This window comes from Diaphorina citri, unplaced genomic scaffold, assembly GCF_000475195.1.
Source record: "Diaphorina citri unplaced genomic scaffold, Diaci psyllid genome assembly version 1.1 scaffold1323, whole genome shotgun sequence".
Classification (NCBI taxonomy): Eukaryota; Metazoa; Arthropoda; class Insecta; order Hemiptera; family Psyllidae; genus Diaphorina; species Diaphorina citri.
The window spans coordinates 60,474-78,420 of NW_007378751.1; the positions used below are offsets into that span (position 1 = coordinate 60,474).

The 17,947-nt window shown below is 38.0% G+C and overlaps 1 protein-coding gene across 1 annotated transcript in view; it reads right to left on the reverse strand.

Moving 5' to 3' along the window:
- LOC103515335 (excitatory amino acid transporter) overlaps positions 1–7,544 on the reverse strand; it is a 31,841-nt gene extending 24,297 nt beyond the window's left edge. Inside the window, exon 1 of the mRNA XM_008480277.3 lies at positions 7,148–7,544. The gene's annotated coding sequence lies outside the window, so the exon portion shown is untranslated. The remainder of the gene's footprint in view (positions 1–7,147) is intronic.
- Positions 7,545–17,947: the final 10,403 nt, after the last annotated feature.

Below are 17,947 nucleotides of genomic sequence, written 5' to 3' on the forward strand. Positions count from 1 at the left end.
GTTTGCAAATTTTCAATCCTCATGATCGGTCGACAAAAACTGTTAAAGAAAATGAAAATCTGCTTGGATATTGAACAATTATGCCTTCATTGGAGGTTATTTGTTATGGGTACTACTTTTATAGGTAGGTATAGGTATACTACAGAAGTTGTTGTACTACCTATAGCTTCTAAAGCAGTAACCATGGTACATTACAAGTAGGGTCATTGTTAATACATTCTCCTCGTATTATTCAATGGATTCAATGACATGAACTATCTGGATCTGGATTGTTTATACTACATTTTGACATCACGTGTATATCTGTTTATGTACACCTATATAATTATGTACGTATGTACCTATCTACCTACCAGTATTTATACCTATGTACGTAGGTACCTATGTAGCTACGTATGTATCTGTAATTATATCTACTTGATTGTTTGCTAAAGTACTCGCCATAGTCTGGAAACACATTCACACTGCAGATTTCCAAGGTCGCCAAGACTATTAATATCATTCGAGATTTCAATGAAGAACTTGGTTCTTAATCCTGAGTATCTTCATGAGAACTTTGGTCCTCCGTATCTTCAAACAACTTCACAATGATTTGGTCTGGAGAAGTTAGTGCAAAATCGGATAATCCTTCTAAAGGTAGAAATACACTCACGTCACGTGACCTCATGGGGAGTCAGAAACATGTAGTTCTAAGTTCTCCCCTAATATAGTATGTGATTTCGTTGATGATAGCTACACTGACCTCACATGACGTGAGCTTTATAAGTATCCAAAAGAGTTCTTCATAATATTTTTGTGGTCAAATTCTCAAAGTTCATAGTTCATACGAGGTGTTGATGAAATTCCATACCTGAGCCGGGATTGAACCCGAGCCCTCCTGACCAGCGATCGTTTTGACCACTACACCATCGCGTCAGGACTCTGGATAAACTGACAGTAGTCCTTTAGAAGTTAGTGCAAAATCGGATAATCCTTCTAAAGGTAGAAATACACTCACGTCACGTGAACTCATGGGGAGTCAGAAAGATGTGGTTCAAATTTCTCCCATAATATAGTAAGTGATTTCGCTTATGCTAGCTAGCTACACTGACCTCACGTGACGTGAGGGAAGTGTGTTTCTACGTTTAGGCACAAAACAGAGTTGAGCGGAGAACATAGCGCACAGACCATTTTGTTCTCAGTTCTATGCGGTTTGAAGTCGTCACTTCTCTCCACCTGATCTATGCATGAAACTTGTCAACACTATACACTTTTTCCCCGTTATTGTGGTCAAATTCTCAAACTAGATGTTGATGAAATTCCATGGCTCTGACGGGATGAAACCCATGCCCTCCTGACCGGCGGTCGTGTTGACCACTTCACCATCGTGTCAGAACCATCAGGATAATCTGACAGTAGTCCAGGATCTATTGGTTCCCTAAGGACGGGATGGGACTGGAACTGAACTGAACTATGTATTCGGACTGGAACTGAACTGAATTATGTAGGAACTTGGCAGCAGAAGGGAGTGCCGAGTGCCCTCATGCTGAGAAGTGAGAATGCAATTTATAATCACTCGAGGCTATTACTCATTTTCAAATTAAAAGAAGAAAAAAGTTTAAAAAAAAAAAAAAAAAAAAAAAAAAAAAACTTTTGGGAAATCATTTTAAAAAAAAAAAAAAAGGAAAAAGGGGAAAAAAAAAAAAAAAAAAAAAAAAAAACGTTTGGGACATCACTGTTAAAATGAATGAATAGGTACCTAATTAAAAGCAAAGATTAATATTAAAATAATTGATTAGAATGTGTAGGTACTTTATTTAATTAAAAATTCTCATTTGTGGGAATGGGAACGCTCTGTAATATGAGATATTAAATGCATGGAATAATTAATTAATTTGAAAGGCCCAAATTCTACTACAGTATAGTCCTTGGACTTCTACTGTGGCATAATTATTATTTATGTACGTGCGTTGCGTACCTATACCTTCATGCAAAATGTTCTTCTAATTAAATTTTCCGTAAATTGTTTCATTTTCTGAAAACTTTAGTTTTAAATTCCAAGGCATGTAAATATGTAGGTAACAAGAAAAAATAACAGGGTGGTGTAAATTCAACGGGAGAGGAGGTCATGGGTTCAGCCCTGTGTTCTATGGTCACATATGTTAAGCTACGTCGAGTGCTACTTAGTCAGCCAAACATACCGCAGTATTTACATATTACTCGTATTTTACATACTGGCTGTCTCTATACATAATGTACATAGTACCTACATAATATAATATACCCAACATGGATATAGTAAACAATTAGTATAGTACCTATGTATGTATAACCTACAAGCTTGTTACCGTACAATACCTCCAACATTGTTTATTGTTTGACCACAATGTTTAAAACATAACTAGACACAAGCGCTTAAGAAATAACAAAGCCTATTAGGTAGTAATAGTAAACCATAAGACCAATACCATGTAGGTATTATTAGGCTTGCCAAACGTCCCGAATTGGCCGGGACAGTCCCGAATTTCAGGGGGTGTCCCGGCGTCCCGTTCAGCAGGAAATGGAGGAGTAGGTATTCAGGAGGGGGGATAGGGGAGGGGGACTTTGGCGATATCAAGTACTCCCGTACACTCTCACACTCATCTAAGCCTTACACACATGACATCAGGGTCGGAATTATGGGTGGGAGAGACAAAGGTTTTGAAAAACTTGAGTACCAGGGGCGGCTATCTTCTAGGTAATATTGGAAGCTGCGATCATGATACAGGACGTCAAGTGTAATTGAAGTCATAATATATCAGTCCCAGGCAGGTAGAAAAAAGCACTAACAAATTCTGGGCTGATACCTAATTGCGGACAGATCCCTTTTTCCTTCAACCTTGGACTAGCTGGTTGCAAATATTATTTGACCCTTCGACCACCTAATTGCGAACACTTTTCTTCGTCGTTCGTACTGTTTATCAATTATTCATTAACGTTCGGTAATACAAGTCTTGCAGATTCTCCTATAATCCTATTTAGATGTTACCTAACGCTGTAATCCCCAAAAAGTTCTTAGTTAAGTACATATCACCCATAGTCTGTTATAGGACTTTCGTCAGGCCAAACGCTTTAGAACTTCCAGACTAATTAAACATTTGAGAGTACAATAGGATCCCCTCTCCTCTGACTCCGGAATCCGGATCACATTTTTGGCTGCATGTTCCCAACATCCGGATGCACTTAACCTCGTGGTGAGGACAATAAAATTATAGTCAGACCGTTTGTGAATGAATTCCGGCCAGACGTGATATCACTTGTAGATTTGATTTATCAGACCTATATAAGTAAGTACCCACATGTACGGCACTAACGTATATTTAGGTATTTTTTACACTATGTAGGCTTGGCTATCTTTTCCAGGGGTTTGATAAAGTCATTGTATGTACAGTTGCTAATGTTTCTAATGACGCGGGTTTTACCCTTCATTCATGTTTCTAATGACGCGGGTTTTACCCTTCATTCATGTTTCTAAGGACGCGGGTTTTACCCTTCATTCATGTTTCTAATGACGCGGGTTTTACCCTTCATTCATGTTTCTAATGACGCGGGTTTTACCCTTCAGCATTCTTGAAGCATACATACCTATAAACATAACAAACAATACCTGCGTAAGTATTACTTAAGATAATGTATCTCCATTTCCCGAAATCCGATTTCGATTAAATTTTGGCGGGGTTTTACCCTTCATTCATGTTTCTAATGACGGGGGTTTTACCCTTCATTCATGTTTCTAATGACGCGGGTTTTACCCTTCATTCATGTTTCTAATGACGCGGGTTTTACCCTTCATTTATGTTTCTAATGACGCGGGTTTTACACTTCATTCATGTTTCTAATGACGCGGGTTTTACCCTTCATTCGGCGACAAGCTACCGAAATCAAGACATAAATATTAAGTAATGTTGTTATGTACTTGATTGTATTTGATTATGTAGCCATGATTAATGCATATCCGCAAGAGAATTTATAAAAAAAGAAACCTACTAAATAATAATCGCCTTACGTCCTATCAAAAAATAATTTGAATATTTCGACCTTCAACTTATTATCTATCGATGAACTGCGTATCCATGTAGAATATACATATGTATGTACATAAAACTTACAGAGACTATTCAGTCCAATTATTATCGATGATTTCAATTAAGTTCTACAGGGTGCCCCAGAAAAACACTTTATACACTCTCCTTATCCTGTTGTTGTTGTTGTTGTTGTTGTTGTTGTTGTTGTTGTTGTTGTTGTTGTTGTTGTTGTTGTTGTTGTTGTTGATGTACAATAATATTTATATCGAATAAGTTTGTTTTATTATTATCGTTCTTGTTGTTGTTGTTGCTGTTGTTGTTATTCTTTTGTTGTTGTTGTTGGTGTTGTTGTTGTTGTTCTTGTTGTTGTTGTTGTTGTTGTTGTTGTTGTTGTTATTCTTTTGTTATTGTTACTCTTTTGTTATTGTTGTTGTTGTTGTTGTTGTTGTTGTTGTTGTTGTTGTTGTTGTTGTTGTTGTTGTTGTTGTTGTTGGTGATGTTGTTGTTGATGTCCACTGTGCTAACCACATATCTACACCACTGAGATACTGAGATTGGTTCTTCAAACATCAATAATTTTCAATAAAACAATATAATTCCCATGAGAGAGAGAGAGAGAGAGAGAGAGAGAGAGAGAGAGAGAGAGAGAGAGAGAGAGAGAGAGAGAGAGAGAGAGAGGAATACAATATTAGGTGAACGCTGTCAAATTTTGACTAGGTGGAATACAAATATGTTCCGCAGCACTTACCTTGGTAACCCATAGTATTACAAAATTATGTAGATAAAATTTATTTTTTATTTTTCTTCTTCTTTTTAAATAAACCATTATAGTTAAAGCTGCTTATTTTGGTGCCTGCTCATGAACTATGAAATCACAGGATTTCTCTCTACGAACTGTACCTACCTACAGGTGCTAATATTAATATGAAGTTTAAATGTTTAATTTAGGCTCAGGTATAATGAGTTAACATTAAAATTGAACAATGTTGAAATCAATCTAGGTAATACATTATAAATATCAAACGGAAAAACGATCAATAGATCAGTTGCGCTTACTTGGGTGATGTTTCAAAGTCATAGAGCAGGAAAAATAAGGAAGAACTCAATTTTTCTTTTTCTTCTATGACTTCTAGATACCGAGATAAATCGATTAAAAAAATACCGGTAAATCGTGAACTTTTACGTCACGGCATACGCTCCCGTAGGTGATGACGTCATAATTCAAGACTCCCGCTTCGTTTGTTTGTGCGCAAGCGTTTCTGCGCATTTTGACGTGGAATCTGACGTCACAACTATTTGAACTTTTTCATTAGAACAGCAATTAAAAATTGAATTTTCGACCTTTTAAAGTTACTTTTTCGGAGTTTTGACCTAATTTGGATTTTTCACTACTTTTTACGTAGGAATCGACCTTTTATTAATAATATTTTCCCAATTGCAACTCCTCCATTGGAATGACTTGCTCATTGACTCAAGCTCATTTAGACCGGGAGCTAACGTAAAAAAATACCTCATAACGTAGGTACTCTACTCAAATAAGGTAAGTGACTACTTGTATAATGTAAACAAACAAATCGGAAACCACGTGGTTATATCTAAAATCTCCAGTACATATACATAACTAATAAATACGTCTAGTATCGCATTACTGGTAATTATCTAATAGTAAATAGCTTACGTCACAATCAGATGTCAACATTCAAGGTAAACCTGTCATACTTTGTAGGAATTACAAATCGATAAAAGATCGTCAGCATTTATTATTTCCGATTAATCTCCACCTGCATAATATCCAGTTTTATTACATATATAGGTAGATGGATTGAGGGTATGTTCATATACTATTTATGTAGATAGGTATGTATTAGGTACCAAGATGTTTAATGTTTACTTAGAAATCTTGGAATAATCGTACCAGACTACCTGTCATACCTAAGTTCGATGAGAGTGTCTTTTTATTATAGACTAGCCGAAATCCTTGAGGCATGGCCATTCATGTCACTCATCCATTTAGTGGCCTTGCTCGGCGTAGCTTAACAAAAACGAACCGGAAAATAGCCTATAACCTTCACGGGAGTGCAAGCAATAAGTTGACAAAGTTTCATAGCAATCGGATGAGCGGTTTGGCCAGGCATAAAGTTCGAACAAACACACACACAAACAAATATTCATTTTTATAAATTAGATTATAGGATTTAGAGTGTTTTTATATGTAGAATCTCTATAGATTTGCATAGATCATACTTAAGTCCTATAAAAAGTGTAGATCATACTATGTATTATTTATATTCCTATCTAAAAGTTTCTAGAATTCTAGATGTTGTCAATCTGCGTCTAAAAACATGTACGGTAGGCATGTCCAATATTGTGTTCTTCAGTCTTATAAATTTAATTTTTAGTGGTCTAAATTTTACCACTAGGTATCTATCCATGTATTTGATGACTCCTTTTGGATAATAAAAATCTCCCATTAGTGAAATCTCCGATTTAATTATTGGTGAAAGCCATAAAAAGACAAACTTACTTTAATAGTGTAGACCAAAAGAGACTCTATGGAGTATGGAGTGTGGATCAGACAGATTGTTTAATAGTGCGGCGCAGACTATAACAGAGGACATCTCGATTTCAATATAATTATGCTAACATTTCACTTCCTGCTCGTGGCTCCTGAATCAATAGATGACAATAAAATTAGGCCCCCCACAGTGGCGTAAACTAGAAGGAGAGGTAGACAGCGGCCCCTCCAGAAACCGGCACTGAAATGGATGAGCTGAGGAAAAGGAAACCCTTGAAGCTCTAAACTTGGATAGAAAGTTGAAGTTTTGAAGCGGGGATCACATCTGACCATGTATGGTCGACCAGATCGACATCAATCGATGTCGACTGAACCGTCCACACTGCCTTGGTTACATAGATTATCGATGTCGATCGACTGCCGGTTATGTTTGGACACACCTTAAGAACGTGTATCTTAACAACAAAACATTTGCCCGTTCTGCTGGTGAATACGTACATAAATCGATTATGAAATACTATTCCGAATCATTACCATTAGCATATAACAAAAGTAAAGGAATTGAACAACAGCTCTAGTTAATACTAACCTTCAACACAAACTTGAAAGAATCCGCGTTTCCCAAAGATGCTATCAAACTGCACCAAAAGTTCCTAACCACCTCACTCTGCTCTGAAAGTTGTCAACCACAGGATCTCCTATAACTCCAATCCAAATAAATCACACACGTGTCCAGAAATCTCCGTTTACATGATGACTACTTTAAAAGTCATACTCCAAATAGATAAAAACACAAATAAAATACCACGGTCACTCAATTTGTAAACAAAGCCACACTAGGCAGCTCAAAAAACCCGCGCGAAAACCGACCAATGTGTAGGAAGAGCTCTAAACCAAAACAACAAACTAAAAAACGATCGACAGACACTACGCCAGTTCCCGTGGAGAGAAACTACTGAACTGATTCTCCATGAGATCAGCCAACAGAGATCGGATACTGACTTGTTAATAAACAACATCTCTGATGTGAACGTCAAACGACTTTGCATTACCCTATGTTCCTATGTGGGAGAGTTTGGTGAAAACAGTAACGAAATAGTAGGAATTAATGAATAGAAAGGAATCGAAATTGGGGGTTTGCGGTTTGGGGACCTGTCAAAAAGATAAATCCCTTAACGAAAAAGCATTCTTGAAGCATACATACCTATAAACATAACAAACAATACCTGCGTAAGTATTACTTAAGATAATGTATCTCCATTTCCCGAAATCCGATTTCGATTAAATTTTGGCGAAAATGATGTTCATCATAATATGTAGTACCCTGTCGCGTATAATACGAGTATCTCTAGTAGCGCGGTCAAACTTTCTTGACTTGGCGGGGCGGAGCGCTACCGCGCTCCTTAATAATTTCCTCAACAAATTTTCAACTCAATCGAGTCTTTGGTGTTTTTCTGGTTGAGTTGTACATTTATTTCACTGAGGTCTTTGTTAGGTATACTGACCTACGTTCTCATCATAATCCAGATTACAGAGATCCCTCTCCTAGACAACATAGAGGTAATGGAAAGTCATAGCAATAACAGACTGATAAAACTTTCCTGTACCCGTCTTCGTAGAGATTAAGAGAAATAAATACCTACCTGCCATACATACCTACATAATATGAATGAGCTTTGGATTCACTTATTTATTTATATAAATAATAATAATAATAATAATAGTGCTTATTTATACTGCTCGCATAGGACTGAAAAGTCCCTTTACTCCAGCAGTAGGCTACTACGTACACATTCATCCGTGACAGGCACGAGCTTTTACCGATGCGTATACCATTTATTATGCAAATTCCATGTGCTGGATCAGGCGTTCCCAAACTTTTGAGTGCTGCGTACCACCTAACACCTCAAGGTTCTTTGGGCGCAGCACCAAACATCAAATTTGTGTGGTTTTGGGGCTAAATAAAGAAATTATAGCGCCGCAGGCGAAATTTTTGTGTTAATCGTAGTACGATGTCACAATTTTTTGGTGCACTGATTGTAAATTTTTTCTCTCCCAACTTGGGTTTGAATTTTTAATAAATCCTAATGACTATTTTAATAACAAAGATTTTCAAATCTCTTCGCGTACCCCCCAGGAATGCTTCCGCGTGCCACAAGTGGTACGCGTACCACAGATTGGGAACATCTGCCCTATACATGCATATAATTATTTTTATATTTTGTATAATTAATTAATAGAAACTTCGACAGTTAAATGCTTGAACAGCGTGAATTTGTAAACATTACGACATCGTCAACGTGATCTTTTACGCCTAGCTGCTAATTACGCCTAACTGCTTGAGAAAATTACGCATGTTTTCCTTTTGAAATCTGGCCCGACCACTGCTCTCGCCTTGCACGCGGGAGACCCGGGTTCGATTCCCGGCGGGGTCAAGAAATTTATATCAAGCAAATGATTGGTTCCGTGACTGGCTGTTGCGGGGCCCACTCAGCCTCGTGAGGAAAATGAGTAGCTATGCAATATAAATGTGCATAGCGACCGGTGCCAGCATGGTAGGTGAATATATTGGATCTGTGGGATTATTGAGATATTTGGAAAATTCTACAATGCTGGGAGTGGGCACCAAAGTTGTGATATAATAACACAAAAAATGGCATTTTTTTAAATAATGAATTCACATTCTCCCAATCACATTGACAACCATACCACCAATATTAGTTAAGAAGCTTCTCAAAATACTGTATAAAGACTTTGTTAAAACTGATCACATTTTGCTTTTGACTACTTGCTACTTGCCTACTTGCTTATATCACATTTTGCTCGCAAAGTTCTAACATCTAACTAATCGAAATCAATGAAATCATATTTATTATTATGATCTCGTACTTAGAGATTGAATTTGGTGTAGTTTTGACATCTCCACTAATGTTAGAAGAGCCAGACTCCCAGACTGTAGAGGTGTGTCCAAACATAGTCAACCGTGGATCGATGTGATAAATTCAGATCGATCAACGGCCGTCGAATTCGTGTGGACACACCTTAAAATCAAAGACCTAGATGTCCCAATTGCTAAATATACAAAAAGTGACATAAGCAGTACGGTTAAAGTAATGTTGGGGATAGACTACTTCCTACTACATTATCAATTTTCACTTTTCCCCCCAAGGACAATCATTTTTTTTTTTTTTTTAAGATGAGTGTTCCACCGCCGTTTTTATTTCGTAGCAATGGAACAACGGCTACATTAGACGCTTGTGGCCTCTGTCGTAGCATGCCCATCCCGTAGTATGCCTCTCATCAGATGGGCGAGAAGAGACACAATACTTGCCCGTATTCAGGGTTTTAGCGAGGGAGCGGGGCCTTACATCCGTAGAGTGGCTTATATGGGGGGTTCTTTAAGCAGGGTAGAACGGGTCCACTGGGCCCCTCTAAACGCAGCCCTGCTATTTACACTAATAAAAGGTGATAAGATAATATAATAGTTATTGTAAATATCAATCAAAGAAATGCAAGTTCATACATTACAAAAAGACCGCAAAAGTCATGACTCATGACAACATTACAAGGAAGAAAAACTTTTTGAAAACATTGCGCGCGCATTATAATAATTGTCAGTGACGTCATTTTACATTACACGCTTCGCAATATGACCTGACTTTATGAAGTGATAAGATAATAACTATTATAAGTTGTAAATATCAATCAAGGAAATGCAAGTTCATGCATTACAAGAAAAGATTTGTTCTTCTGATTCCGCAAAAGTCGTGACTCATGACAACATTACAAGGAAGAAAAACCTTTTGAAAACATTGCGCGCGCATTATAATAATTGTCAGTGACGTCATTTTACATTACACGCTTCGCAATATGACCTGACTTTATGAAGTTGTGACGTCATTCGACGGAAGAAAACCTTTTGAAAACATTGCGCGCATTATAATGATTGTCAGTGACGTAATTTTGACGTTTTTACACACTTAGCACTTGTAAAGTGTTATGACCTAATTCTATGTAAGTAGGTAAATGACGTAGGTATGTAGTTCTACAGAAAATAATATCATTAAGAAATCGGCAACATGGCCAAATAACAGGTGATAAGATGATAACTATTATAAGTTGTAAATATCAATCAAGGAAATGCAAGTTCATGCATTCCAGACAAAGGCTCACAATTTGAATTCCGCAAAAGTTATGACGTCATTCTACGGAAGAAAAACCTTTGAAAACATTGCACGAGTATTAAAATGGCTGAGAGTGACGTCATTTTTACACACTTAGGACTTGTAAAGTGTTATGACCTAATTCTATGTAGGTAGGTAAATGACGTAGGTATGCAGTTCTACAGAAAATAATATTATTACAAAATCGGCAACATGGCCATTAGATCTGCTAAACCCTCTCTCTCTCTCTCCTACCTTATACCTTATAAATAAGGAACTCAGAACTTGAACCCCACCCTATAAATAGGTAAAGAACTCATAGCTTCCTGGTGATACTGTGACGGGGAACCTTATAAATAAGGAACTCAGAACTTGAACCCCACCCTATAAATAGGTAAAGAACTCATAGCTTCCTGGTGATACCTACTGTGACGGGGATTATGTCTGGTTTCACAGTTCACACATAATGGGAGATGCCACATGACAATCCAAAACCTTTGTGAAAGAGTGTGAGAGGTCTGCATCATTTGAGGAGCTGGGTGCAAAAAGGGAAATATGGATTTTTTTGCCCTTTTTGCGTAAAACGGTTTTTTGAGTAGAACGTGGTGCGCTCTATCTTCCAGCGTTTGAACTGCAGTGATAACTTTTTTTTCGATGAGTTACAGCGTTTTTTGTAAACATAGGTACTTTTCAAGGATTTAAATGAAAAATTGAAAACTTTAAAGTTAAATATCTCAGTTTGATGATTTTCATTTTTTGCCCTTTTTGCACCCAGCTCCTCATTTTCATAACTTTTCAAGGATTTAGATGAAAAATTGAAAACTTTAAAGTTAAATATCTCAGTTTGATGATTTTCATTTTTTGCCCTTTTTGCACCCAGCTCCTCATTTTCATAGGAGGTTTAAATTTTCAGGCCTCGTGCTACTAGAAGTCAAGCGACTACGTGCGACAGGCCCCAGGCAACAGGCAATTAAAATTATTTCCCATTGGTGAAACCCGCCACAAGAAAAGCTTTACCGCGTTCGTAATAGCTATTTTTATAAAACTGGAATTCTGCGCAACTTTGACCAAACGGGCAGGCAAGAAGATTGACATCGAAAGCTCACCAATTTAAAAACCTCCTAATCGAAACCTTGGTAAAAGTATTTTTATTTTTATAGGTATGATTTATTTTTTTATATAATTAATAATGAAAACTTTTGTTTTATTCACCTGAGAAAAAAAAATAATAATAAATTCAGCAATTTATTTTCGCCGAAACGAACTGTTGCGCGGGGTTTGGGACACTGATGGGATTGTCGAGACACAGTGCGGGGCTTCGGGGTCAGTGCGGGACTAGTGGTTTTGCTGGTCGGTGGCCAAATAGTGGAGAGGTCAGTGAGATTTGATCAGTGGCGGACGGTCGGTTTCGGGGAACTGGGGGACCGAATGAGTGAGCCCAGTTCCGAAACGGGAACATTTGCCAAACGGTCCCGGTGCCAAAACTGGACATATCGGAATTTTGACCTTAATGTAACTAATAAATGTCAACTTTGCTAGAAATACCATACATATCAACAGATTCCCTTAGATTTTACCCTCTTTTTTTTCAAGACCAAAACCATTAAAATCCGGTGCTTGTTTCAAAAGATATGAGTTTTTCGTGTTTTCCCTAAAAATGTCCATTTTCTTAAGTCCACTTTTGGAGCTGGGGGACCAAATATGGTCGGGCCAGCTGAACTCACCTCCATTTGGGTGGATGGCCGAAGGAAGGGCCAATGTCACATTTTTCAATCCGAGATAAGCGACCGGTGACAGCCAGTGGGCTCGGACACCATTCCCGGAAGAAAGGCCTATGTCACAATTTCCAGTCCGAGATTAAAACTGTGACAAATCCGAGATTTAAATTGTGACAAATCCGAGATTAAAATTGTGACAAATCCGAGATTAAAATTGTGACAAATCCGAGATTAAAATTGTGACAAATCCGAGATTAAACTTTTAGGCGGCCAGTCGGTTTGGGGACCAACTGAGGGACCATTTGGGTGCCCGGAAGAAGGAAGGGCCTATGTCACAAAAAGAAAAAGAAGAAGAAAAAAAAATTCATGTGCAATTTAAACGCAAGGTTCGTTCCAGAAAGTCTTTCCTTCTCCCCTCCTGTCTTCCTTCTCTCTCGGTAGTTAAAAAAAAAAAAAAACATGTGCCGCCTCCCGTCTGGATTGATTTTTTTTTTCAGGAGGTTTGACAGAGGAAACTAATTGCAACTGCTAAGATCTTATCGTCAAGAAATCGAAGACAGAAGGAACCACGGGATAAGAGAAACCCAGTCGTTCCGAGAACGTCCATTATCCGTTCGGGATAAAATCCGCCTCGGGCGGGAATCGAACCCATGGCCTAGCGCTTACAAGACTGACGATGTAAAATTATATTGATTTTCGTACGACATCGATGCTTCGGGCCGCTACCAACCAAGCTAAAGCTAACTAGACTGGTATGAATTGGTTCTTCGGGCCGTATTAAATTGGAATTGGTTCTTCGGGGTCGGATTAATCAGGAATTGGTCCTTCGGGCCGGATTACTAAAATTATATTGATTTTCGTACCACATCGATGCTTCGGGCCGCTACCAACCAAGCTAAAGCTAACTAGGCAGGTATGAATTGGTTCTTCGGGCCGTATTAAATTGGAATTGGTTCTTCGGGGTCGGATTAATCAGGAATTGGTCCTTCGGGCCGGATTAATCAGGAATTGGTCCTTCGGGCCGGATTAATCAGGAATTGGTCCTTCGGGCCGAATTATGCCTGGTGGCTTCATATTTTTGAATTTTCAGGCGGCATCGCGCGACTCGGGCCGGCCGCTACTGAAAGTTTCGCGTCTAGCGTCTACGCTGCCAATGTGCGGCGGGCTTAAAGCTCCAAGCTCGCCAGTCTCACAGCTTCCTTGCCTCGGCGTAGTCTTGTGTTGCAGTCGCTCCACAAACCAAGCTAACTAGGCTGGCGGGCGGTTTGAATTTTCACGCGGCATCGCGCGCCTCGGGCCGGCCGCTACTACGATCAGAGTTTAAACGCGATTTAAGTAAAACTCTTGGATTTATCTATCTGATGGGATAAATAGTTCAAAATCAACTAATCAGATTGCTTGAATCAAGAGTTAAAATGAAACCAAATTCAACCTACAATTGAGGAGCTGGGTGCAAAAAGGGAAATATGGATTTTTTGCCCTTTTTGCGTAAAACGGTTTTTTGAATAGAACGTAGTGCGCTCTATCTTCCAGCGTTTGAACTGCAGTGATAACTTTTTTTCGATGAGTTACAGCGTTTTTTGTAAACATACTTTTCAAGGATTTAGATGAAAAGTTGAAAACTTTCAAGTTTAATATCTCAGTTTGATGATTTTCATTTATTGCCCTTTTTGCACCCAGCTCCTCAATTATGGTCCTGATAATTAATCGCCTGTACTATGACTGAAGCATGACCTGAATACTAGTAGAGATCGGTCTGTCTCTCCCCTACAAATAAAACAAACAATTTATTTACTATCAACAACACAGGTTCAACAAAACAAAAAAGATTACAAACTTGTACATGGATAATGAGTATTTTTACTTAGCATCGACTTAGATTTCCATTAAACACACCCTACACATAATAATACGTTGCGTTTGACAATTCACCGCTGAAATCGACAGACACACATGCTGGCTAGTTTTACTAATTTATAAATACGTGCAAGCAAGTTATTTACTAATTATTTATTAATAAATTCGAAAATGTAAGTTCTTAACTAAAAAATTATAAATTTTCGCAATATTTTAATGTCACAGTAGTTAAAATAATGGTTCTACAATGTTTTTAAAGGGTTTTTCTGCTGTAACATTATGTCAGATTAGAGAGACCTGTAACTGCTAAGGTCTTATCGTCCCAAAATCGAAGGAAGAAGACAGGATAGGAGAAAGCCAGCCGTTCCGAGAACAAACATTATCCCATCAGGATAAAATCCGCCCGAAGTTTGATCAGAGAGACCTGTAACTGCTAAGGTCTTATCGTCCCAATATCGAAGGAAGAAGACAGGATAGGAGAAAGCCAGCCGTTCCGAGAACAAACATTATCCCATCAGGATAAAATCCGCCCCGGGCGGGAATCGAACCCGCGGCCTAGCGCTTACAAGGCAGACGCACTACCAACTAAGCTAACTAGGCTGGCCTTACAAGGCCGATTAGATTTTACAATAGCTAGCCTGATACATATCTAATGTGGTATACCTACAATGAATGTAGGTAGTGCTAGGTAAATACCTATTACTTCTTTAATACAGGGATTCCCAAACTATGGTCCTTGGACCACTGGTGGCCCATGAGAAGGTTTCAGGTGGTCCACGAGTCAACCTTTTTTTTTAAAATAAAATAAATAAATTTTTAGTTATAATGTATGTATTTAAAAAATATAATATGTAAAAAAAAAAAAAAAAAAAAAAAAAGGGGGCCGCTAGGGGGTCCGCGGGAAATAATAAAATTCACCAATGGTCCGGGGCTTGAGAAAGTTTGGGAACCCCTGCTTTAATACAACTACCAAAATACGTACTAAATTCTCAGCAAATCTCTCTCTCTCTCATTTAAGATGTAAAGAATAGCAACCTAATGATCTTTATTTTGGGTGTGAAGGTTTGGCGCTAAAAAATACACTTAATAAACAACTTCTATTTTAGGAACATTGTCATCCAAATGGAAACAATGGGCTTTAACAATGTTTGACACCCATATTTATAAACAAAATGCTGGCTCTTAAGTTCGTGCTAAGCATAGTCTCAAGGCATTTGATTGGTCAATTTTGACTTGAGACTGATCTAAGAACGATCATTCTTGTTCATAAATACGAGTGTCAATGTCGTCCTCTTTCTTCTTCTTCTCAGTGCAGTACAATAAAAAATAAAAAAAAAAAACTGAATTTTAACCTCAAGGTGTTTTTCAAAAGGTGTTTTCGGAACTCAGAAGTAATGGTACACATCAACCTAGGTAGTGGGTACCCGGTACTCAATATGATGAAATGGTACGCGGGCGAAAAAAGGTTGAGAACCGCTGGTCTAGACAACAAAGATCAGTCCAGACGTGAAATTTGAAACAATCATGAATTGATTGGACATTATCCATTGAGACACACACGAGAACATTTCAATAATAATTTGGCTCTTGCCTATTCCTTTCACTCCAAATGAATTCTACTCTTTTTTTTAATTTAACAAGGTTTATATTTATACTCGTATTTGCATATTTGTAAACCCTACCTATGAAAATAAATAAGACCTTGTTTAGACTGCGGGAGTAAAGGGACTTTTCAGTCTCATTCTGGCAGTATAAACAAGGTATGTATATTCTATTCTACTCTAGTCTAGTTATCTTGGAGGGTAGCGCGTCTGCCTTGCGCTAGGCGCAAGGTCGCGTGTTAGATTCCCGCCCGGGGCGGAATCCTAAACCCTTTTTATGAGTTTAAGTATTTTGCTATTACCTCTTTAGATAGCAGTCAAGTTGTGTAAAGATTACATTGCACGGTAGGGACAATGGAGGAGTTGCAATTAGGAAAATATTATTAATAAAAGGTCAATTCCTATGTAAAAAGTTGTGAAAAATCCAAATATGAGGTCGAAACTCCAGAAAAGTAACTTTAAAAGGTCGAAAATTCAAATTTTAATTGCCGTTCTAATGAAAAAGTTCAAATAGTTGTGACGTCAGATTTCACGTCAAATGCGCAGAAACCCTTGCGCACAAACAAACGAAGCGGGAGTCATGAATTATGACGTCATCGCCTACGGGAGCGTATGCCGTGACGTCAAACTTCACGATTTACCGGTATTTTTTAAATCGATTTAAAAAAAGTAAAATTCCGTTGGTCCTCATTTTTCCTGCTCTATGTCTTTGAAACATCACCCAAGTAAGCGCAACTGATCTATTCTTATTTTATCTGTCGTACATATCTATCTTGGTAAAAATAGAAAACCCTGATTAACTTCCTTACCATTCTGCGTAGTTTTTTATTATTATTATTATTATTTACAAAGTGCTTCACCAAAAGATTTACTCAGTACATAGGTAGTAGATAATAAATTAGTACCTACATAAATTAATACACCAGTGACCAAGACCATGTGTGATTAATTTTACAAGTGTCCATGTGATGGTAGTTGTTGCAGAGTGGGTATTAATACAACAGGATTAGATGGCAGAGATTATCATTATTAAATAAATAATTATTGCATAGACTTATGTAAAATTAATAAAATAAAAATTCAAAATTTGAATTTTTATTTGAAGTTTTATTTAATAAAACATTGTCAGACTAATCGTCAGACCAAGACAGACCAATCACTTTCAGACAGGACTTCATCAAGTTAAGGGATAAAATCTGCCAGAAGAGGGACTCAAACCCGCGAAAGTTACATTATATCTCCCAAAATTTCATCAACCTGTGGATGGGTATACCCACGTACGGATTTCTCAAATTGTGTATTATTTCCGTACAAGACAGACAGGTGAATTATTTTTTTCCGTACGACAAGTGGGACAATCTGGCAACGCTGGAGGAATTGTGTGCGAGAAGGCGGGAAATTTGAAAAAAATTGATGAAAAAAGAAGAAGAAATTTTGAACTTTTCGTTCCGTGTTCTGTTTTCCGTAAGTGTTTCAAGTCACCATAATTCAATCAAGTTTAGTTTTCGCAGTTACGTTAGTTTCAAAATAAACTATTTTGTACCAATTAAAAGACCTTGTTTAGACTGTGGGAGTAAAGGTAATTTTCAGTCTTATTCTGGCAGTATACCTAACAAAGTCTCTATCATTTTCATTGGATTGATTTTTTTTTTCAGGAGGTTTGACAGAGGAAACTAATTGCAACTGCTAAGATCTTATCGTCAAGAAATCGAAGACAGAAGGAACCACGGGATAAGAGAAACCCAGTCGTTCCGAGAACGTCCATTATCCGTTCGGGATAAAATCCGCCTCGGGCGGGAATCGAACCCATGGCCTAGCGCTTACAAGACTGACGATCTAAAATTATATTGATTTTCGTACCACATCGATGCTTCGGGCCGCTACCAACCAAGCTAAAGCTAACTAGGCTGGTATGAATTGGTTCTTCGGGCCGGATTAATCAGGAATTGGTCCTTCGGGCCGGATTAATCAGGAATTGGTCCTTCGGGTCGATTTCAGGAATTGTCTTTCGGGCCGGGATAATCCAGGAATTGTTCCTCGGGGCAGCGCC